General features: G+C 38.4%; 1 long non-coding RNA gene across 1 annotated transcript; it reads left to right on the top strand.

Moving 5' to 3' along the window:
* Nucleotides 1-1,670: 1,670 nt before the first annotated feature.
* On the top strand, nucleotides 1,671-8,105 carry LOC121926379. Its single transcript, XR_006103004.1, has 3 exons — nucleotides 1,671-1,794; nucleotides 5,370-5,415; nucleotides 7,500-8,105. It is a non-coding gene; the product is annotated as an uncharacterized LOC121926379 (long non-coding RNA).
* The last annotated feature ends 11,933 nt before the right edge of the window (nucleotides 8,106-20,038 follow it).

Genomic DNA, 20,038 nt, shown 5'->3' with positions numbered 1-20,038 from the left:
CAGTCCAACCCGCTACCATGCAGGAAATCCAAATCAAAGCATCCCCGACAGATGGCCATTCAGCCTCTGTTTAAAGACCTCCAAGGAAGGAGATTCCACTACACTCCAAGGGAGTGTGTTCCACTGTCGAACAGCCCTTACTGCTATTTGGAATTTATATTTTTTTAATATATGCTTGAATCCATGGATAAAGAATCCATGGATATACAGGGCCAACTGTATTTTGCTCCAAGTCAAAATCCAGAGAGATGTTTTACTTCTATGGGACCGTTGCTCACATGACTAGACAGTGTATGTTGAGGAGATCCAACTAATTATATGTGCTATTCTGGTGTAAATTACAAAAAGGGTAAAAGTGTGTTGGTCAAGGCCCTGGTAGTTTTATTTTCTGGAATCACAGAATCATAGAGTTGGAAGAGACCACAAGGACCATCCAGTCCAACCTCATGCTATACAGGAACCCCCCTGCTATACAGGAATACACAAACAAAGCATTTTCGACAGATGGTCATCCAGACTCTGCTTTAAAACATTCAAAGAAGAAACTGTAGAGGAAGTGGTTGTTCTTGCCATGTTGGATAAATTGACTAATTTATTAAATGCAAATGTATTTACAGACCTGGAATATTTTATAGAATATGCATTTTGTATGCATTATATACAGTGTGTGTGTGTGTTATAAAAAAAAAGACCAGGAGATAATTTAATTATTAGATTTGAATTGTAAATGATCCTTTTTCTGTGTTATGGAGAAGGTTGTTTATATAACTGAATAATATTTAGCGAGGAAGTATTATATGTCAGAGTAGAAGCCTGGAGGCAAAGAAAAGTAGCGCAATATAAGATTTATGGGTGGGGAGTTGGTTGGGAAAGTAAAAGACAGATGGTTAGGGCTGTTTGTTTGTTTTGCTTTGTTTACATGTGTGTTTATTCTCTGGGAGGGGTTGTTTGTTTGTTTAACCTTTTGTTGGATTCTGTCCACTAGCTGTCATGTGTGAGTCTTTTTAATGTTCTTTACATTTTTTCTTAATTAAGAATTATCAATAAAAATATTTTACAAACAAAACAAAACAAAATAATTCTCCAAAGAAGGAGACCACCCCACTCCAAGGCAATAGATTCCATTGTCAAACAGCTCTTATCATCAGGAACCTCTTCCTAATGTTTAGACAGTATCTCTTTTCCTGTAGTTTGAATCCAAAGGAGGAGGGCATCATTATGTGCCCCACTACCCTATTTTCCTTGTGCCTCCTAGTTTCATCTCTTAATTGTTCACCATACTATTATAGCATTGAAGCAAGGTACCATGTCTGCCCTTCCTAGTTTTAGCACGATGATTTGCCACTTTTCTATTTGTTTCAGGCAGGTGTAGTACCACCACAATACATGGCATTGTAGGAACCCTACACTTTATTGTAAGGTGCATTACTCTGGCAAAGTACTGTACTGTTGACCATCATCAAGGTACCACTGCCATCTGGACTGCTCTGTGTATAACAGATTATTTATGGCCCTTGTCAAAATACTTTGACCCAAGCCTGAAAGGTCTGAAAGTGAACAATTGTGACCTGCATTTCTCTTGTAAATTGGATGAATGATGTGTCATTACTAAAAATAGTATCCCTTTCAGTGGGAGAAGCACATGAGATATGAGTCATGGCTTTTAATTCATCAGGACTGCTGCTGCATTAGTATATGCTGAGAAGTTGTGCCCTTCATTGTTGTTTTTGCCACCAGCTATTGTCTTCTCATATAAAGAATCCCATGAACAGCTTCCCACATTGTCATTCAGCAGTGAGTAAAAGCATGGTCTATCTACCTGACTGAAAGTCCTGTTGTTATTTTTTTGTTATGATCCATAATATGTGAAAGCTGGGTAGTTTTCAAATGTTTATAAAAATAACAATGCTGATCATGGCTAACACTGAACAAGAATATGGGTATTATGAAAGCAGCTATAGCTATATATTATACTTTTGACTACATTTGCTGCTCTTTGATACTTTAATGCTGCAACAATTAACCCAAGAGTCTTATGCAAGAGCACACTCACTTCTTAAGCCATAACTGCTTGGCTTGTGATTAAAACCAATCAATATGATTTCCTTAGCAACAGCTATTAAGAGATTGGTCTTAAATTTCTAAACAGGATTGTGACTTCTCAGAAACACTGGGAAGCCTAACAGCTTTCAAAGAAAGCAGTCGGCTATTCCATGCATATTTTAAAATCCATCATACATTTGATCTTCGAAAAGAAATTACTCTCTTCAGCTGTAAGATACTAGGAAATAACATTAAGTAGGTTCATGCATCCAAATATACCATAATGGCTTCTCTAACTGAAACTGATGTAGGCTCACTGTTGTTATATAGCAGGGGTAGGCAACCTTTTTGAGCCGGGGGCCGAGTTGCTGTCCCTCAGACAACTGGGGGGCCACAGGCAAAAAATAAATAATTAAATAAATTTTTTTACAATTAAATAAATAAACCGGGACAAATGGAGGACATAATTTTCAAATGGAGGACACTTTTTTATAAAAAATGGAGGGCACGTGCAAAAATTTGTTGATTTTTTTAAAAAAAATGTTAATATAAATGCATGTTTAGAAGGAAGAGCCCTCCCTCCAATCCATCTGCCTTGGTCCAGGCCTCAGAGAGAGAGAAGAACCACTGGACCTCATCCCCTTTCCCTCCACCATTCCCTTCTTCTTTTGTTTCGTGTCTCTTAGATTGTAAGCCTGAGGGCAGGGAACTGTCTGATTAAAAATAATAATTGTAAGCTGCCCTGAGAGCCATTAGGGCTGAAGGGCGGGATATAAATACCTAAATAAATAAATAAATGTTTCTGAGGCTTCTATAGACAATTGCCCCCCGCGCGAGAGGCCAAAGGCCCCGGCGGCAATCGGCGGCAGGACCGGGCTGGGGCTGATCCCAAGGCCTCGCCAGGCCGGGTTGCCTACCCCTGTTATATAGAAAGTACAGCATGTGATTAGGGGATGCGGTGGCTTAGTGGTTAAGATGCCAATTCTAATGACCAGAAGATCAGAAGGTTGGTAGTTCAAGACCCACGTTCTGCATGATAGGGTGAGCTCCTGTCACTAGTCCTAGCTTCTGCCAACCTAGCAGTTCAAAAGCATGCACATGCAAGTAGATAAATAGGCACCACTTCAGTGGGAAATTAACAGCGTTTGGTGCAGTCATGCTGGCCACATGGCCCCCAGAGCAGTCCTCGGACAACACTAGCTCTTTGGCTTAATAACAGAGATGAGCACCATCCCCTACCATCGGTTGCAACTAAACATTCATGTCAAGGGACTACCTTTAGCTTTACCTTTACAGCATGTGGAATAACTAGCTATAATTGGAACTCGTTACTTTTGGGGAGTTATAAGAGTGTAATGAAACTACATTTGAAAAATAACATAAGAAAAGCAAAATTGCTAGTAACTAGCAATTGCTTCTACTAACTTATATAATTACTTTAAAGGGTATCTTAAGAGGTATTGTGGCAGAATTTTTAAAGATTTATGCAACTATCTGTTCACTCCTAAGCATCTCCTTTCACACACACACACACACACACACACAAAATAGAAAACAGAAAAACTAATGCGCAGCATTACAAGTAAAGTGAAGGTTGATTTTTCAGCATTATAATGAGTACTTGTAATGGGCTACCTCTGAAACACTATTGACTAGCAACCAGAATGAATTATTTTTAAAAAGTAACCTTACAGGTTCAGAGAAGAAAAAGGGAGAATGAAAATTCATCAGGATAACACTAGAAAAAGTGATCCAAAATGGAGACAGGGAAGCTGGAGTAGCTCTCCTGTGGTGAAATGTGCCATGTCCCAATGCAAAGAAAAGTGATATGTGTCCAATCTTCCTTGCAGTATATAGAGCTAGCCACAAGTGAGCCACTAAAAACCTGTGGGTGTCGTGAATACAAATTACTGAAGTAAAATACAAGACAGTGCACAAAAAGAGAACCAAACCATTGTTTCCATGTTTAAAAAAAAAGGGGGGGGGGATCCAAATAACTGAACATGAATGAATTGCTTTGTTACAGGAACCCACTTGAGCTCACTAGAAAAAACTGGATCATTTATTGACATCTTTTATCTTTCTGGCTAATAGTTGCTATTCTTTTTTTTTAATTACATGTTTAAATACTACATGTTACGCTTTTATTATTATGCTTTAGTTATGTAGCGCTGTAGATTTGCACATGGAAATAAAATAGGCTGGAGCAGATATAATATACCGGTTCTTGGGTATGTTGTCTGCTCATGAAATGCTGAATGAAAATAAATGTACGATTTTTGATAAAATGTCTGAAAAAGGATATGCACACATACAAACTGAGCCCCTCTAACCAGTCATGTGAAGATCTGGCATCTTGGTCCACATAAAAACAGTCCCTCTCCTAGTTCTAATTGTTCCAATTGAGAACAAACATTTTCCTTTTATTTTCTTTATATGAATCCATCTGACACACAGATATTGTGTAAAATATTGGTACTGTAATATTGTAGCTATTTCCTGTCTACACATTACAGCACAGTACAAGCAGGTGCAGAAAATAGTCTGCAACTGTTTCCTATCAGTTGCTTTGCTGAACTATGAAGTGTTTTGTAATTGTCATCTCTGCTCAGATAATGAAGTTCTCTATGAGAAACTGAAAACAGGAATGTTCTTAGGATACCAAAGGCCCTGTACAGATGGGCCCTTTGTGGCACGTCCACGACATGCTAGGGTTGCCTCAGGGCGGTGTGTGCACATGCCCCACAACCCTAGCACGTCGTGGACGTACCACCATTACGCAGTGCCATACAGACGGCGTGCGTAATGATGATGTCACAGCTGCACCATAACCGCACTGTCTCTGGTGCTTTTTGCCGCTGCAAAAAGGAGCTGCTTTTTGGAGCTGCTTTTTTGCTGCACAGCAGCACCGCACAATTTGTATGCTGCGATGCTCCTGCGCAGCAAAGAGAAGTGCCGAGGAGGCGCCTCTTTTTGGTGCCCTGTACCCCACCAAAGTTTCCCTGTTTTTATCTGTGAAATGTTGGATATGCAAAAGATGTGTTTGCAGTTCACAGTTATATTACTTTCATTCTACTTTAGTTCTCATGACTCCATTTTAGCAGGCTGCTGCCTAGAAGCATCCATAGTCTTCACCTAAAAAAATCCCAGGATTCCTTAACATGGGGCCATGACAGTTAAAGTGGCATCAAACTGCTGTAACTGTATCACATCAAAAGACACCCAACAAAGACTAAAGATATTTCTAGACAGTAGCCTGCTAGTGCTTTCAAACTAAATTTGTATACCTATTTTTTTTCCTTCCTGTTTTTTTTTTTCCTGATAAGGAAGAAGAGATAGAAGAAGCAGTGGGAAAACCTAGAGGGCTACAAGGTAATGGTGACACTGTCAGAACACCTCATAAAATTCTATGTATTGTGTGATTGCATGATACAAACCTTTCCCAGAGTCATCTTAATACATTTACTGACAAATATGTTGTTTGTCAGTTCAGCCCATTCAGTGATACTGCAAATGTAGGCCTAAATCCAATGCTAGCATCAGGTAGAGCAGACCTATTGAATTTGGATTTATTTAACAGTTGAACTCGTCACTTAAGAATTAACTCAATGGATCTGCTCTAGTTTGAACTAACAATTGGATTTAGGCCAGGCATGGAAATAATGTAGCTCTCTGAATGATGATAGTCTGCAAGTCCCAATGACCTAAGACACATAGGCAATGGTGAGGAATGCTGGAAATTGCAATCCAACATCTGGAGGGCTCTTTCATTCACACTAGGGGATGAAACCCTAGGTGTAGGGTTGCTAGGTCTGGTCCTGAGTCTTCAGTTTTCATGGGTCATTTTCAGGTGGTAGATATGGGTACAAATTCTCCAGTTTTGCTGGGCTCATGTCCAGACAAGAGGAAAGGACTGTGTTTCAGCTCAGTTAATAAGGTAGCAACTTGCTACAATATGTAAGGCTTCATTGATTTGTTGCAGCAGCTTGTGTTACCCCAAGGTCTAGCCCTCTGCACCTCTCTTCTGTGCCAATATCAAAGTGATATCAAAAAGGATGTTAACAGCATGTAGCCATGGGGGTGCCCCAGTGCGGGAAATTGCCTGGCCATATAAGCAGATCTGGTAGGCTCAGCCTGAGGGAGCTCAAGAGGACCTAGACAGGATAGATTGATCAAAATTAGAATCTGTTTAATCCCTGCACTGATAGGAGTGAAGGTGGGTGATAGACCTGGTATTTATACATGAACAGAAATCTAAATACGCTCCCCTTGTGAGTGATACTCCTTTTCCCAAGGACATTTACACTGATTGTCCAACCATTCTCAACTTTCTTGCTCATTCTTCCCTCCTGGAAATCCTTTCACATCCCAAAGCCTGCCCTGGGATTTGTTTTGCCGTATGAATATGCCTGCCCAGACACCTCCAATTCAGTCTTGTCTGAAGGCAGACAGACACTCTATCTCACCTGGCTCCTCAGCATAAACTGGCCACACAATGATTCTGACCCATTTTCCATCTCACAGTGTCCTCACACATCTAGAATCGGTACATATTGCCCTCTGCAAACTTACGTTACTATCTGCTACCACCTTTTATATAGTTTATTCTTGGCTGTGTGCAAAAGTGTCTCTGTGTGGATGGTGAATTTATGTAATTACAATTAAAATAAAAACCTGCACTCTGGAATTCTATTTCTCAGAATTGTTGTACACAGACTTGATCCCCAATTTAGTTGCACAAGCCCTCTCAACTGCTGTCAATTGAGCTAATAAATTTCCCCCATTTGAATATTTATTGTGGGTGCCTTCTCAGGACCCTTGCATTTTGGGTAACACTTGCAAAGAATCTCTGGAATATGTATCTATTTATTTATTTAGCCCCCCTTCCAGTGGTTATGGGACCAGGGTTCACCTTCCATTCTGCTCTATATCTGCCTTCTGATTAAATTGATGCATAACTCTTCATTATATCACCAAGGGCCATTCCTAGGTCTCAGATTTAGACCCAGAAACCTTGGAGCTGGGGACAGTCCTGAACCAATAACTCCATTCCTGCTTTAGGCCACAGTTTGCAGCAAATGGATTGTTGTGGTTTGCCAGCAAGTCATTTCCAACTTATGGAACCCTTAAGGTGATTTTATCACAGGGTTTTCTTAGCAAGATTTGTTCAGAGAGGGTTTGCCTATGCCTTACTCTGAAGCTGAGGGAGTGTGACTTACCCAAGGTCACCTGGTGGGTTTCTACAGCTAAGCAGGGATTCGAACCTTGGTCTCTAGAGTCAAAGACCAGCATTCATACCACTAATCTTGCTGGGTCTCTCAGCAAAAATCTAGTACCCATTTATTAATGAATTAGCTCCACATAAGTCACTGGGCTTTACTGCACTAATAAATAGACTTGTGTTGTTGGTAACATTACTTTCTCCTGTCACCAGATGTCTCTCTTGCATTTTCTAGGCATTTCACAAGTTTTGACTTTCCCTAATTGAGACAAAGAATTGAAACACTCTTCTTCCTGCTTGCAAGTTAAAAAGATGTGTTTGACTCCTCAAATGATGCAACAGTCATTCTTTGATTGCAAAGGCTGGTCTGAAGAACAGAATTTTCCATTTTTATGCTAACATTGTCACTAAAGTTAACCTGTATTCTGTTACTAGATATATCTGTTTGTTTAATAATTTTAAATAATTTTAATATCTTAAAAGTGTTGATTGCATACCTCCCAATTATATTGCTTACAATATTTTCAACAACATTGTACAATTTGCTCAAAAGCATTCACACATTTTAAACTGAGTTGAATACTGAGTTAAACACATGCTGGAGGGAAAAAAAGATATATTATTAATTCTGTTCCAGATTTTTAAAGCCAATAGGGGAAGTGGAGGGATTCACTAAGGTTATGGTGGAGTTTAAAAGAACAAAAAACACCACCCTTTAACAAACACATTTACATTTTCCCCCTTCTTTCCTACCCTCTCCTTGAAACCACCATTGAAAACCAAATGTACTAGTTGTCTAGCTGAATATATAATAATAATAATAATAATAATAATAATAATAATAATAGGTTTTATTTATATACCGCCCAATCACTGGGAATCCGAGCGGTTTACAATAGAGGGGATAACAGACAGTTCCCCGCCCACAGGCTTACAATCTAAAAGACAGGACACAAAAGGAGAAGGGAATGGTGAGGGGGGGAGGGAATCAGGTCCAGCATTCTTCTCTCCCTCTGAGGCCTGGACCAAGGCAGATGGACCGGAGGGAGGGCTCTTCTTCTTTAGGCTAGCCCCTGATGGTACTGGGCCAGCCTTCTCTCTCCCTCAGAGGCCGAAAGATGACAGTTAGGGAGGGAGGAGCCTCCTTCTTCAGGCTATCTTTGTTTGTATCTATTAAAAAGAAGTCTAATCTGATAGGGTAAGCAAGTGAGAAGTGAGGAGACCTCACTGTACAACTAAGTAGCTCAGTTATGGATGAATTCCCAATCAGTATTGTTGTTGTTTCAGTTCAGACTAGCAATAGATGAAAATCCTGCACTTTTTCAGCTGGAAGTCAAATGTCGGGATGTGTTAAAGAATAACAAGGCTTGATTCATCTCACTTTAGGTGGTCCCTAAATATGTGCCTATTTTTCTTTAACCAGCTGGAGATTTTTAAAACAACAACAACAACAACACACCTGATAGCAATTAAATGACCACACAAAACTTAATTAGTCTAAAGCTTAAGCGTAAACTATAGCTTTCATAGTCATACACAAAAATGAAAAACATGATATTGATGATCTTGACTTTGGTATTCAGTGATGCATCTTTCTACTTGAGGATTTCATCTAGTTCTTTCTTAGATGCCTTTCCAAGTCTTATGCTTCATTTACACTTATGTTTTTGCACTACAAAGATCTGAACCGTATCACTGATGTGAAACAGAATCAAAGTTCCCACTACATTTGCACAATCAAAGCTGTCTGTGGCAATTTAACACACTTCACATTCATATTTCCCTTTGAATCAATTCAAAATGGATTATCCACATGTTTTATCGATGCCAGGTTGTTGTTTTTAGCTGTCACACCATTAGGGTGACGTTTTTCTGGTTGTTCAACATTAAACACCATTCTCTCGGGGGGGGGGATTCCCCCTTTTTATCAGCTTCAGAGGATGACAATAGCAAGTCTCTCTGAAGAACCCTTGGGGAGAAACCCCCATGATAAGTCTGCCCCTCTGCACATAAGCTCTCCCTCCTGAGTGCTCTGAATGGGATCGACAGCACATTCCTATTGACAGCTCCCTCCAAAAAACACAGTTCTTTTTAAAAAGATGTGCTGGAACCCCCTGTTCTAAAAGAACCAGGGCAAGTGGGCATTTTGCTCACCAGCCACTGCAAACTGTGCTGAGTGTGCTCGGCATGAGTATGATTGACACCCCCCCTTAACCCAGTTTCCACACCGAGTTATTTCATACTACGTATCTTTTTCTGATTCTTGAACAGTGGTTTTGCTTAATGCTGATAAATGTAATTAGTTACTTATTGGAAGGTTTGTTATGATATATTACTGGTTTAACATATTTTTTTATAATTTGACTCTTACGATGTTACCATAAGAGCCCCATTTTTGCCACAATTGTGCCAGTTAATAAAAATGGAAACATACCGGTTTCAGAGCAGCCATTATTGCATATCTTTGCAATCACACAACCGGGGGCTGTTTCTGCCATTGCGCCTTCTTCCACACTCCCCCTTAACCCTGCTACCCTGCCCTATGTCCTACCCAGCATGCCCTTGGTGGTTTTTATTTTATTTTTGTTTCACTTTTTTCTCACAATTCTGGAACTCTGTTAATGTGATTTAACTTTTTAAAAAAGAAAGAAAAGGAACAGAGAAAAATTAAAGGCAATTGGGCTGCTTGGGAATAGTGAAGGGGAAGGGACACAGGAGAAGAAGAAGAGACACTGACACCACATGACTGTCAATTTTTCAGTTGTTCCAGCAGTGACATTTCACACCCCAGGACCTGTGCGATTGCAAGCTCATAATGAAAAGGGATTCCTTGTGCTTTGGGGACACATAGGCTGGAGGTGTTGCCATGCAATAAGTATTTTTTGGTTCTAATTGCAATTTAAAAGCCATGTGTAATAATCTCCTTAGATGCATTTGAGGGCTCAATAATCAAGACATACATATTTTAATATATAGTGGCATAAATCTTACATAAGAAGTCTGTAACATTTCAGCTGGGATTACCTCTCACCTGCCAACAAACAACTGTGGAGGAAGAGGGTGCCATTCCTTCCTGTGCTCCCCCGCAGGCTGCATGGTTGTTCCAAGTACAACCAGAAGTGACAACATGACATTTTCTATTATGAGAATTGTCTGAAAAATGGCTGATTACCATCATTTGAGAGAGGTAGAGGGCCAGTGAGGGTAACAGGAGTCAAACCACCATGATTTTGTGATGGTTTATTGAAGTTTGGGTATTTTGAGGGGGAGATTTGGTCATTTGAAAAATGGGGGAACTAGAATATGCAGAATGGTCTCAGGGGCAGTAAAATGGGACCCCACGGGTTGTATGAGGCCTGCAGGTTGTATGTATGATATAAAGAGTGGCTTTTTCATTCCATGAAGATAATGATGCATTAAATTACTTACTAACCATTCTGTAAAGCGTTCAAGGTGGCAGACATGTTTGACACCTATTTTACCTTCACAACCAGTGGAAGCTAGTGCCTCCAATATCATTAGGGCAGTTAATCTGCTGGTTGTTAATAGAGATATCTGACTAGCTGAACCTTTTTCCTAAAATAAGTTTGGGATCTTGAATAGCTTGTTTAAAGCTTGGGCTAGAACCCATTACATATTCACTGTCCCATTGACATTAGTGTTTCGAACTACTGCTATTCACTTACAGAAGATGATTGGTCAGATGTCTGTGTTTCTTGAGTCATAACTGAGTGGAGACAACTACTGGATCTAGTGTGACTCTGCAAGCACTAGCTTAAATAAATGCTACTCCTGCTTGCTACATTCCTGCATTTCTTACACCTGACCATGGGATAAGAGTAGGATACAGTTGCCCTGGACCCTATCAAGGTGATACAATTCCCTGTGAAAACTGGCAGAACTTAAAACACCAGACAGAAAGCTGAAGGGGGAAAAAGCAAATAAAGGCCGGGTGGGGGGAGCGGGGCAAGAAATTTATAAAACTGCATAGTTTTATAAATTTTCTTCAAACAGATAATACTAAAACCCGAATGCCAGAAGATTAAGGACAGAAAAAGAGGAAATACTGTATATCTTTACCCAGTTTAACCAATTGTACTGCCACAAGATGTAGTGATGGTCACCGACTTGGATAGCTCTAGAAAAAAAGGATTGGACAAATTAATGGAGAATAAGGTTATCGATTTTTATTGTATTGTGTATAGTATCATTGATAAGGCATACTGGGAGAAAATGGAAAAGCAGTATAACATTGTGAATTCTCCTGCCTTAACTTGACTTGGGGCTAATGAATTTTTATTTTTTTATTTTTTTGGTAGATAGTATCAGAGGCACTGTATTTCTCAGTTTCTGGGAGTAAGGCATTTGAGCATGCTCTCACACTTGTGTTCTGCCTGCCGGCTTACTACTGTATAGGCAATCAGTTGGCCATTGTGTAAACAGATAGCTCTACAAGATAGACCTTGGGTCTGATTCAGCATGATCCTTCCTTTGTTGTTGCTGTGTGCTTTCAAGTAATTTCCAACTTATGACAACCCTAAGGTGAACTTATCATGGGGAATTCTGGGGCTGAGAGTATGTAACTCAACCAAAGCCATTCAGTGGGTTTCCATGGCTGAACAAGGAATTGAACCCTGGTCTCTAGAATCATAGCCCAACACTCAAATCACTACACCATGTTGGCTCGCATTAACTTTTCTATATACCTTTTTAAAATTTATTACTTCTAAACTGCAATACAAGAAGTACAACTATTTTGCTTTGTTTGTTTGTTTGATAAGGAAGGATAACATAAAGTTGATAAGATGCATTGTAGCTAGACTTAGCAAACACTACTTATTTACAGTATGCAATAAAAAGATAGAGAAATATATTCCATAATTTAAGATTCTCACTGGGTTGTCTCCATATGAGTCATATACAATATATGAACACCATTTTGTATGTGGTTAAAGCTTTAGAACTTCCATAACATGTGCCTTTTTTCATGAACATCTTTGTGATGTGCCCATCTGAAATCATTCTGACAAGCTGCTTGGCGTGGCAGTCCAGCAATATCTGCAGCATCTTTCGTAGCAAACTCTTAAAGTATTCTCATTTTGGTCAGATGTATCATAGTATATCAATTTTACATTGGAAAAAGCTTTGGCATTTTTAGACACATATGTTCTCTTACATTATATCAATGAAACATGGAACTGAAGTAATGCCCAATATGATCGGCAAGGTGCTATACCCTTCTTACCAAGTAAGTGATATACTCCTAGATAAGCAGACCCTCGACTGGAAGTGTAGGTATCACAATTTTGAAAAATGCTTTGTTAGGGTATGAATCACATGGACTGACTTAAGTGTTTTACTGGAAGGCAGCCTGTCTGTACAAAGATTTCTTTAAATATCATATCTATAGCTTTAAGTCACAATCTGTGAACACATTGTTGTAGTAATGAAGAACAAGAAGTTTTCTTAAATAATTCATGATGTTCTCTGAGTTATTTTTATTTTACCCTTTGACTTTGAAGGTATTAAAAAACAGAGCAGTGCACTTAGAAATGAAAAGGTACAATACTTATTTTTATACCATCTGAAGCCCAGATGATATTTATATACCATCTGCCGTATTCCAGCCCACTACTGAGATGGAACTCACAACTATAGATATACTGGCACAGTGATTGAATTCAAAATAACGTACCCAAGAATGCAATTTATTGTGAACAAAGCAAAGAAATACAAGACAGACTTGACAATGTCTGCCAAAAAAGATTGTAAGCCCGAGGGCAGGGAACTGTCTAATTAAAAAGATTGTATGTACAGCGCTGTGTAAATTTACAGCACTTCATAAATAAAGGTTAATAATAATAATAATAATAATAATAATAACTTAATTATGCTATTTATTTATATACATATATATTTATATTTGTCAAACTTAAAATGCTAATAAAAGCATCCATTGTCATTGCAAAGTATGTTGCACAGTAAGAGTGGTGTTCGGTTTCCTTTGAACATTGAATAAATGAAACAAACAACATGAACTGTCATCATTACATGCTAGTCAGTTCCCAGTCCTTGAAAATTTCTATACACAATTTTGACTTACAACAATAAAGCATCTAAGTGCTAAATACAAGAATAGAAATTGAATATGAATAACAATTGGTTTGGAAATGCTTTTGACATATATCCAGATACAGTGTGCCCACGTCATATGCGGATGCACCATACGTGGCTTTCAACATACACCGAAAGCCGCCAGGGAGCCCGTGGGAGCCTGTGGGGCGGCATGTCCCATTAAGAGTAATGGGGTGCATGCCTGTGGTGCACGTGTGCCACCACACCACCGCACACAGCGTCATGCATGAGCCCCATTATTTTCAATGGGGCTCGAGCATACACTTTTTTTTATGCGGGGGGCTCCGGAACGGATCCCCTGCGTAAAAAAAGGGTGCACTGTACATACTTTTTAAAACCTCAAATAGACTATGTTTAAAGGGTTTTTTTTAGATATGTATAATTTAAGGATCAAATATTGATAAGAATGAGGATTGCAGCTAGGAAATCAGAAGATAAAGAATAGGGAGAGCAGCTATGAAAGAATTAGAAAAAAAATCTTAAAATGCAAACATATACAACTGAGCACAAAAGTTAGAATCATACAAGCCATTGCATTCCCTATTACCATGGATGGATATGTGACCTGTACAGTTAAGAAACTGTTAAGAAAAAAGATATGAAGAAAATCAATTCATTTGAGATGGGGTGCTGGAGAAGCGTGTTGAGGATTCTTTGGATAGCCAAAAAGACAAATGAATGGGTCCTAGAATAGATCAAGATGAAATCAGAAAGCTAAGATGAGGAGGGAGCTAGCTTGTTTTCTGATGCTCCAGAGAACAGACCTGGAACAATGGATGCAAGCTACAGGAAAAGAAATTCCACCTCAACATTAGGAGGAACTTCCTGACAGTAAGGGCTGTTCAACAGTGGAACACACTCCCTCGGAGAGTGGTGGAGTCTCCTTCCTTAGAGGTCTTTAAACAGGCTGGATGGCCATCTGTCGGTTGTGCTTTGATTGTGAGTTCCTGCATGGCAGGGGGTTGGACTGGATGGTCTCTTCCAACTCTATGATTCTATGAAAACTGAGGCTGTTATACTTCAGACACATCATGAGAAGGTACGACTCACTGGGGAAAAACAATAATGCTAGGAAAGATGGAGGGAAGTAGAAAGTGAGGAAGGCTACATACTAGATGGATGGATTCTGTTAAGGAGGTCACTTGTATGAGTTTTCAGGAACCAAGCAGAACAGTGGAGGACAGGAAGTCTTGAAGATGTCTCATCCACAGGGTTGCCAAGGGTTGAGATTGCCTTGAGGACAGTTAACAACAACAACAACAAATAATAATAATAATAATAATAATTCAAGGAGACCCAAGACAATGCTATCTTTTCAAGATACTGTGTTTTACCATATATAATGTTGATGGAAAAAGTCCTATGGGCTCCTCAACCTTTCCAATCATAGCAACATTTAGATTTTGGATCTGTGTTAACATTCTGGATTTTTATTAACTAAGTCATAGTCCCACAGCTTCACTTTGATGTGAAAGTTTAGACATACTTCTGCAAATCCCGTCATTCCTCTGAGCTTAAACATAGATGGCACCATATGCAGCGATGTAGACTTAAGTTGATTGACTTTGATTCACACTAGACTCGTCACTTCAGTGACTCAATTTGCATTTGACTCAACTTGGCAATAATTGATGCACTGATTTGCCTCAACTCGAGACTTTAATATTTTTAGCAACCAACTTGCTGGTCTAACTTCATCCAGAAACAACAAACTTGTTAGGCAATGGGCTTGAGGTGGGGCTTGAGGTCTACTCATCAGCCTGTCCTAACTGCACAATCTGAGAAGCCTTCTAAAGCTTTTGAAAACTTTAAAAGGATTCTTCCTCCTCAAGACCATTGCCTAACAGGTTTGTTGTTCTCTTCTGAGAATTTTGTTTACCTAACTTTATGTACACCTTCTGGATTTGCTAGTTATTGAAATCTACACACCTCCCACATCACCACCACCTTCTTTTTTCAGTTAAAGTTGGTTCCCAGACTTGAGACATGACTTGAGACTTGATTTGAAAGTATCTTGCAAGGACTTGAGATTTGAAGGTAGAGACGTGACTTGAGACTTGGAGGAAAAGACTTGAACACATCACTGTTTGGGTCAGTGATACAGTAGTTCCATGGCTGCTTCTCTTATGGGTATTTTCAAAGGGATTGGTCCTGCCAGATGTAGTTATGATACTATGTAGTTATTCCATCTTTCCCTCCTTCATTTTGCCCCCCCCAAAAAAAAAATAAAAATAAAAAGAGAGGCGTGACTGAAGACAACTACATCTGGACACCTTGTAAAATTCCATGAACAAACTAGGATAATTGTGCAATAAAAGCCAGAAGAACCTTACAGTTCAAATAATGGCACTATTTATTAGAGGGTCTTTAGTTAAGCATCTATATACACTTTTTTCAAGAGCCAGTATGCTATAATGGTTCCCGTGTTGAACTCAAAGTTCAAATGCCCTCTGGCTGACCTTGGGCAGATCACATTCTCCCAGACTATGAAGAAAGCAATGGTAACCCTTCTCTAAATAAATCTTGCCCATGGTAGAGTTGCTGTAAGTCAGAATTGACTTGAAGGCACATGATAACAATACAGTTTTCTTCTTCCTCCAAACACGCATATACACAACCAGTCCCTACCCTACCCATCCCTGTTTCTAAAACCAAACAAGATCTTTTTTCCAGTGGGTTTGGACAAAGGAGTTTTCCCTGTTAAGAAAATGTATTGAGTGGACATTTAGAAAGGTTTGCACTTAAGACTCTAAATACCAAATGTCTTAACACCTGTAGGAGATTCAGTGTTGTCTGATTTCAGACGAAGGAGAATGCCCAACAGGAAGCTCATTTGAAATTAATCACTAATGTCAGATTCAGTGCTCTGAATGCAGAAAAGATGTAGGGAGGAAAAAATAATATATATCTGTCCCAATATATGACTATTTTAAACAGAGCTTGCTTTACTGCCAGAACAGGAACAATAATTTAATAATCTGTTTAATAATTCTGCATATAAAATGGGAAAATATGTTAGATTAGTACATTTTCTGCCCACTCTAGTCTATTTTTAGTGCCAGTTCCATATCAGTTTGCTTGAGATAAGCATATTAGCTCTGAATTCCACTAGATTTTGTAAAATGGGACTTACAAGATCACTGTTTCTTTAGATGATGTTCAAAGACACTATGTAAGATATATAGACTATTTTAACAGCCTGACATTCCCTATGCTGGTTGTGATACTAGCAAAGGCAGATGGTGCAGAGGAGGAGGAGGAGGAGGAGGATCAAGGTAAACATTTGAAATAAAAAGGCCTTCCTTCTCAATTATGATTAATTTGAAATGTCTCAAAAATGATGAAAAATTAAAAAAAATAAAAGATTTAAAGAAGTAATAGCATATAGGTATATTGTGGTGAGGCAAGCTTTTGTATTTAAGATTTATCATCATATTGCTGCAAAAATAAAGTGACGAATCAATTTAAATTGCAAAGCTGCATAGATATGTTAACCATTTGTTAATAATTTCATTTAAAAGTAAAATAAATATCAAAGTCAGAATGTAGAATTTTAACTTTTTCCACATTTTATATCACAGTGAGGAAGCATAGACTACCCAAGGGGCAATTTTTGTTCCTTTGTCGGTCCCCGCTGTGGCATTTTACAGCTAAAAACCAGAACAAACAAAACAAAGCAGTCAAATATTGCAATCAGAAATCATTTCTCATTGCAATTTCTAGGTTAATTGTTATGTGCCATTCCATCCAATTGGATGCAGTATGCCATTGGCATTCCTGGAAATGTCACAACCAATTTGGGGGTGGAAAACAAAGACTTGTGGCTGAACAAATGGTTTTGGGGCCATGTGCAGGCCACATGGTTACCCTGTTTTATATGAATCAGTGAGTCAACCATGTAAATTATCATTGCTGAAACTGATTTAGGTCACATGTTCACTAATTGCCTCATCCTCTCCAAATGTATTATGCTGTCTTTTTATCTTGTTTGCATCAGACCTAGCTGTTCTGATACAGCTCAGAATTTTACTTCCTTTAGTAAAACTATTAATTGTTAATATTTGTATAGGTGTATCTACTTTAACATAACACCCACTCTTCCCATAACATCCTGGATAAACTTAGTTGACTTTGTAATCAGGATTGTTTCCTGAGAGAGTGCCCAAGGACACCGTGTAAAATATATTGTTGTTGTGTGCGTTCAAGTTGTTTCCATCTTCTCCTGACTCTAAGGTGAACCTATCATGGGATTTTCTTGGCAAGCTATGTAAGTATTTAAAAGCCTGACATTTCCTATGCCAGGGACTGCTGGTTGTGATGCCAGCAGACAAAGGCAGATGATGCAGTGGAGAAAAGATCAAGGTAAACATTTAAAATAAAAAAGTACTTCCTTCTCAGTTCTGATTAATTTGAAATGCCTCCAAAAGCAACAAAACTAAATAAATGAGAGTATTTATTTTAAAAGTTGTTTTATCAAAAGAAGAAATAGCATTTAGGTATATTCTAGTGAAGCAAGTCCTGTACCTGTAAGGGAAAGATTTATTTTGTTGTAGAAATAAAGTGAAAAATCAATTTAAATAACAAAACTGCATAGATATTTTAATTTTTCATGTAAAAGTAAAATAGATATCAATGTCAGAATATAGAATGTATCTTTTTCAGTCTATATACAAACACCAAAGTAGAAAAGGTCTCATAAAGATGAAGTGATTGTCTTACCATATATCCACAAACAGTATAAGTTAAAACAGTGACCACAGAGCATCTCTTCAAAACACTGAGTGAAAGTGAATTCACACCACCATTTTAACAATGGTCTGCATCCAATGTGAAGGATAAGGCATGTTTAACTCTGTTGTTTTCAGTGTGCTAAAACAGTCCTGTGCTGGCTTGAGATAGTGGTAATGATAAGGTAAGATCAGCATAAGTTAGTATCTTTGTTGTGTAGTGCTTTCTTTTACTGCAGTCAACCAAAAATCAAAACAATCAATTTGTACTGATACAAATTTCTAAGCTCATGGCTCAGTCAGTCCCAGATTTTACACTTTTCCAGGATAAGTAAAAGACATACCACTCACAGGATTGGAGAAACAAACACATTCTTGGGTAAACCTATGGTTGATTTGTACTGCATCATGACAATAACTCAATTTGTTCTGGTAGAAACTGGTGGGGTATTCTTTGGCTGTCATCAAGGCCCATCCAAATTGTGATTGGAACATTTGAGAACACTAGCTAATCATTACAACAACTATTTAGATGTGTAGGGGGCACAGGCCTAGAAAACAGTATAGTATACAACAATCGGAACAAAAAGTTCTGTACAGTACTTTCTGTATTCAAGCAAATGAAAAGGACCCAGAATCATACCAGTCAGAGCTGAGTTTTACTTTGGAGATGATTTGTACTGACATTCTTGGTGAACGAATGAATACCACGAAATAATGGTCCAGGTTGATGCAAATCTTTCCTAAGCAAGACATTTGGCTTGCCCTTCATGGACTGTCTGTTTGTTTTCTGCCTTGAAGTGTGCCCAAAATTGTTTCTGTAGTGATTTTGAGTAACACCTTTTCTGCTATGTATGGAATTTTTAGAGAAGCACAGTTAAGCACCTCTCCAATACATTTTGAATTGGTTCACTTGCATAACAATTTTTAAAATCAAATTCATAATAGTTTTTAAATGAAATATGAACTTCCCATTAATTTACAGGATTTCCTCCAACACTTTTACAGCCATTACAAGAACAAGAACAACATTCAGTGGATGGCTTTCTTATTCTTTTTAAGTTATTTGAATTTGTTATCGTTTTTCATTTCAATTAATATATTCAAAAATACAGCACGTAAAATGCTATGTTAAATACATTTTGTCATGACTTGCCATGGCTCAGCTTATGGCACAGCTTAAGGTGAGAAGGATTAGCAAAAGCATTTGGACACAAAAATTATCATTTATACTGAATTATTCATGTTCTTCATGTTAATAATGTGTTTAAAATTAGTGACTGAGCCACAACTGCATTTAATTACAACACAGGGTTGTGGGTTTTTTGTTTGTTTGTTAGTTAGTTTTTGCATTAAATAAAATCTTCTGGCCATAAAGCAGCAAAGAGTCCTGTGGTACCTCAAAGACTAACAAATTTATTAGAGCATGAGCTTTAAAGCTATACGGCAGCTGGTGGTTTTCATTCAGTGGAGTGGTCAATCTGCTCTGGATTTCAGTCTGAAATTTAAAAGAGTTGTCTTAGATGCTCCATCTCATTTCCAAAGTAAATCCTTCAATAGCTTCTTTAAAAATTGAACTAAAACGAAGAGTCCAACCAAAATGGAAATATGAAAATTCAGTAGCGGAGCTTGAGGGGGGCAAAGGGCTGCTTCAGTGACATGGACCTGTTGCCCAAAGAAAAGTGAGGAGACTGTGGGGTCCCCACCAACTGTGTCAGCTTCATGTTAAATTTTGGGAGAATTACCTTAGCTTGTAAACATCTGGGTAACTTCAGGATCATTGGCACCTGTGTATACCAGTACTCACTGAGAAGGGCTCCACATTTGGATGAATTAAAAATTCAAACATAAATATGCAAGAGTGCAATCAAACACAAAATAGTAATTCAAACAGACAGAACATTCAGAGTTA

Source organism: Sceloporus undulatus, chromosome 3 (assembly GCF_019175285.1).
Source record: "Sceloporus undulatus isolate JIND9_A2432 ecotype Alabama chromosome 3, SceUnd_v1.1, whole genome shotgun sequence".
Taxonomy (NCBI): Eukaryota; Metazoa; Chordata; class Lepidosauria; order Squamata; family Phrynosomatidae; genus Sceloporus; species Sceloporus undulatus.
The sequence above is the reverse complement of the archived record's forward strand: the minus strand, read 5'-3'. Positions and strand labels throughout refer to the sequence as shown.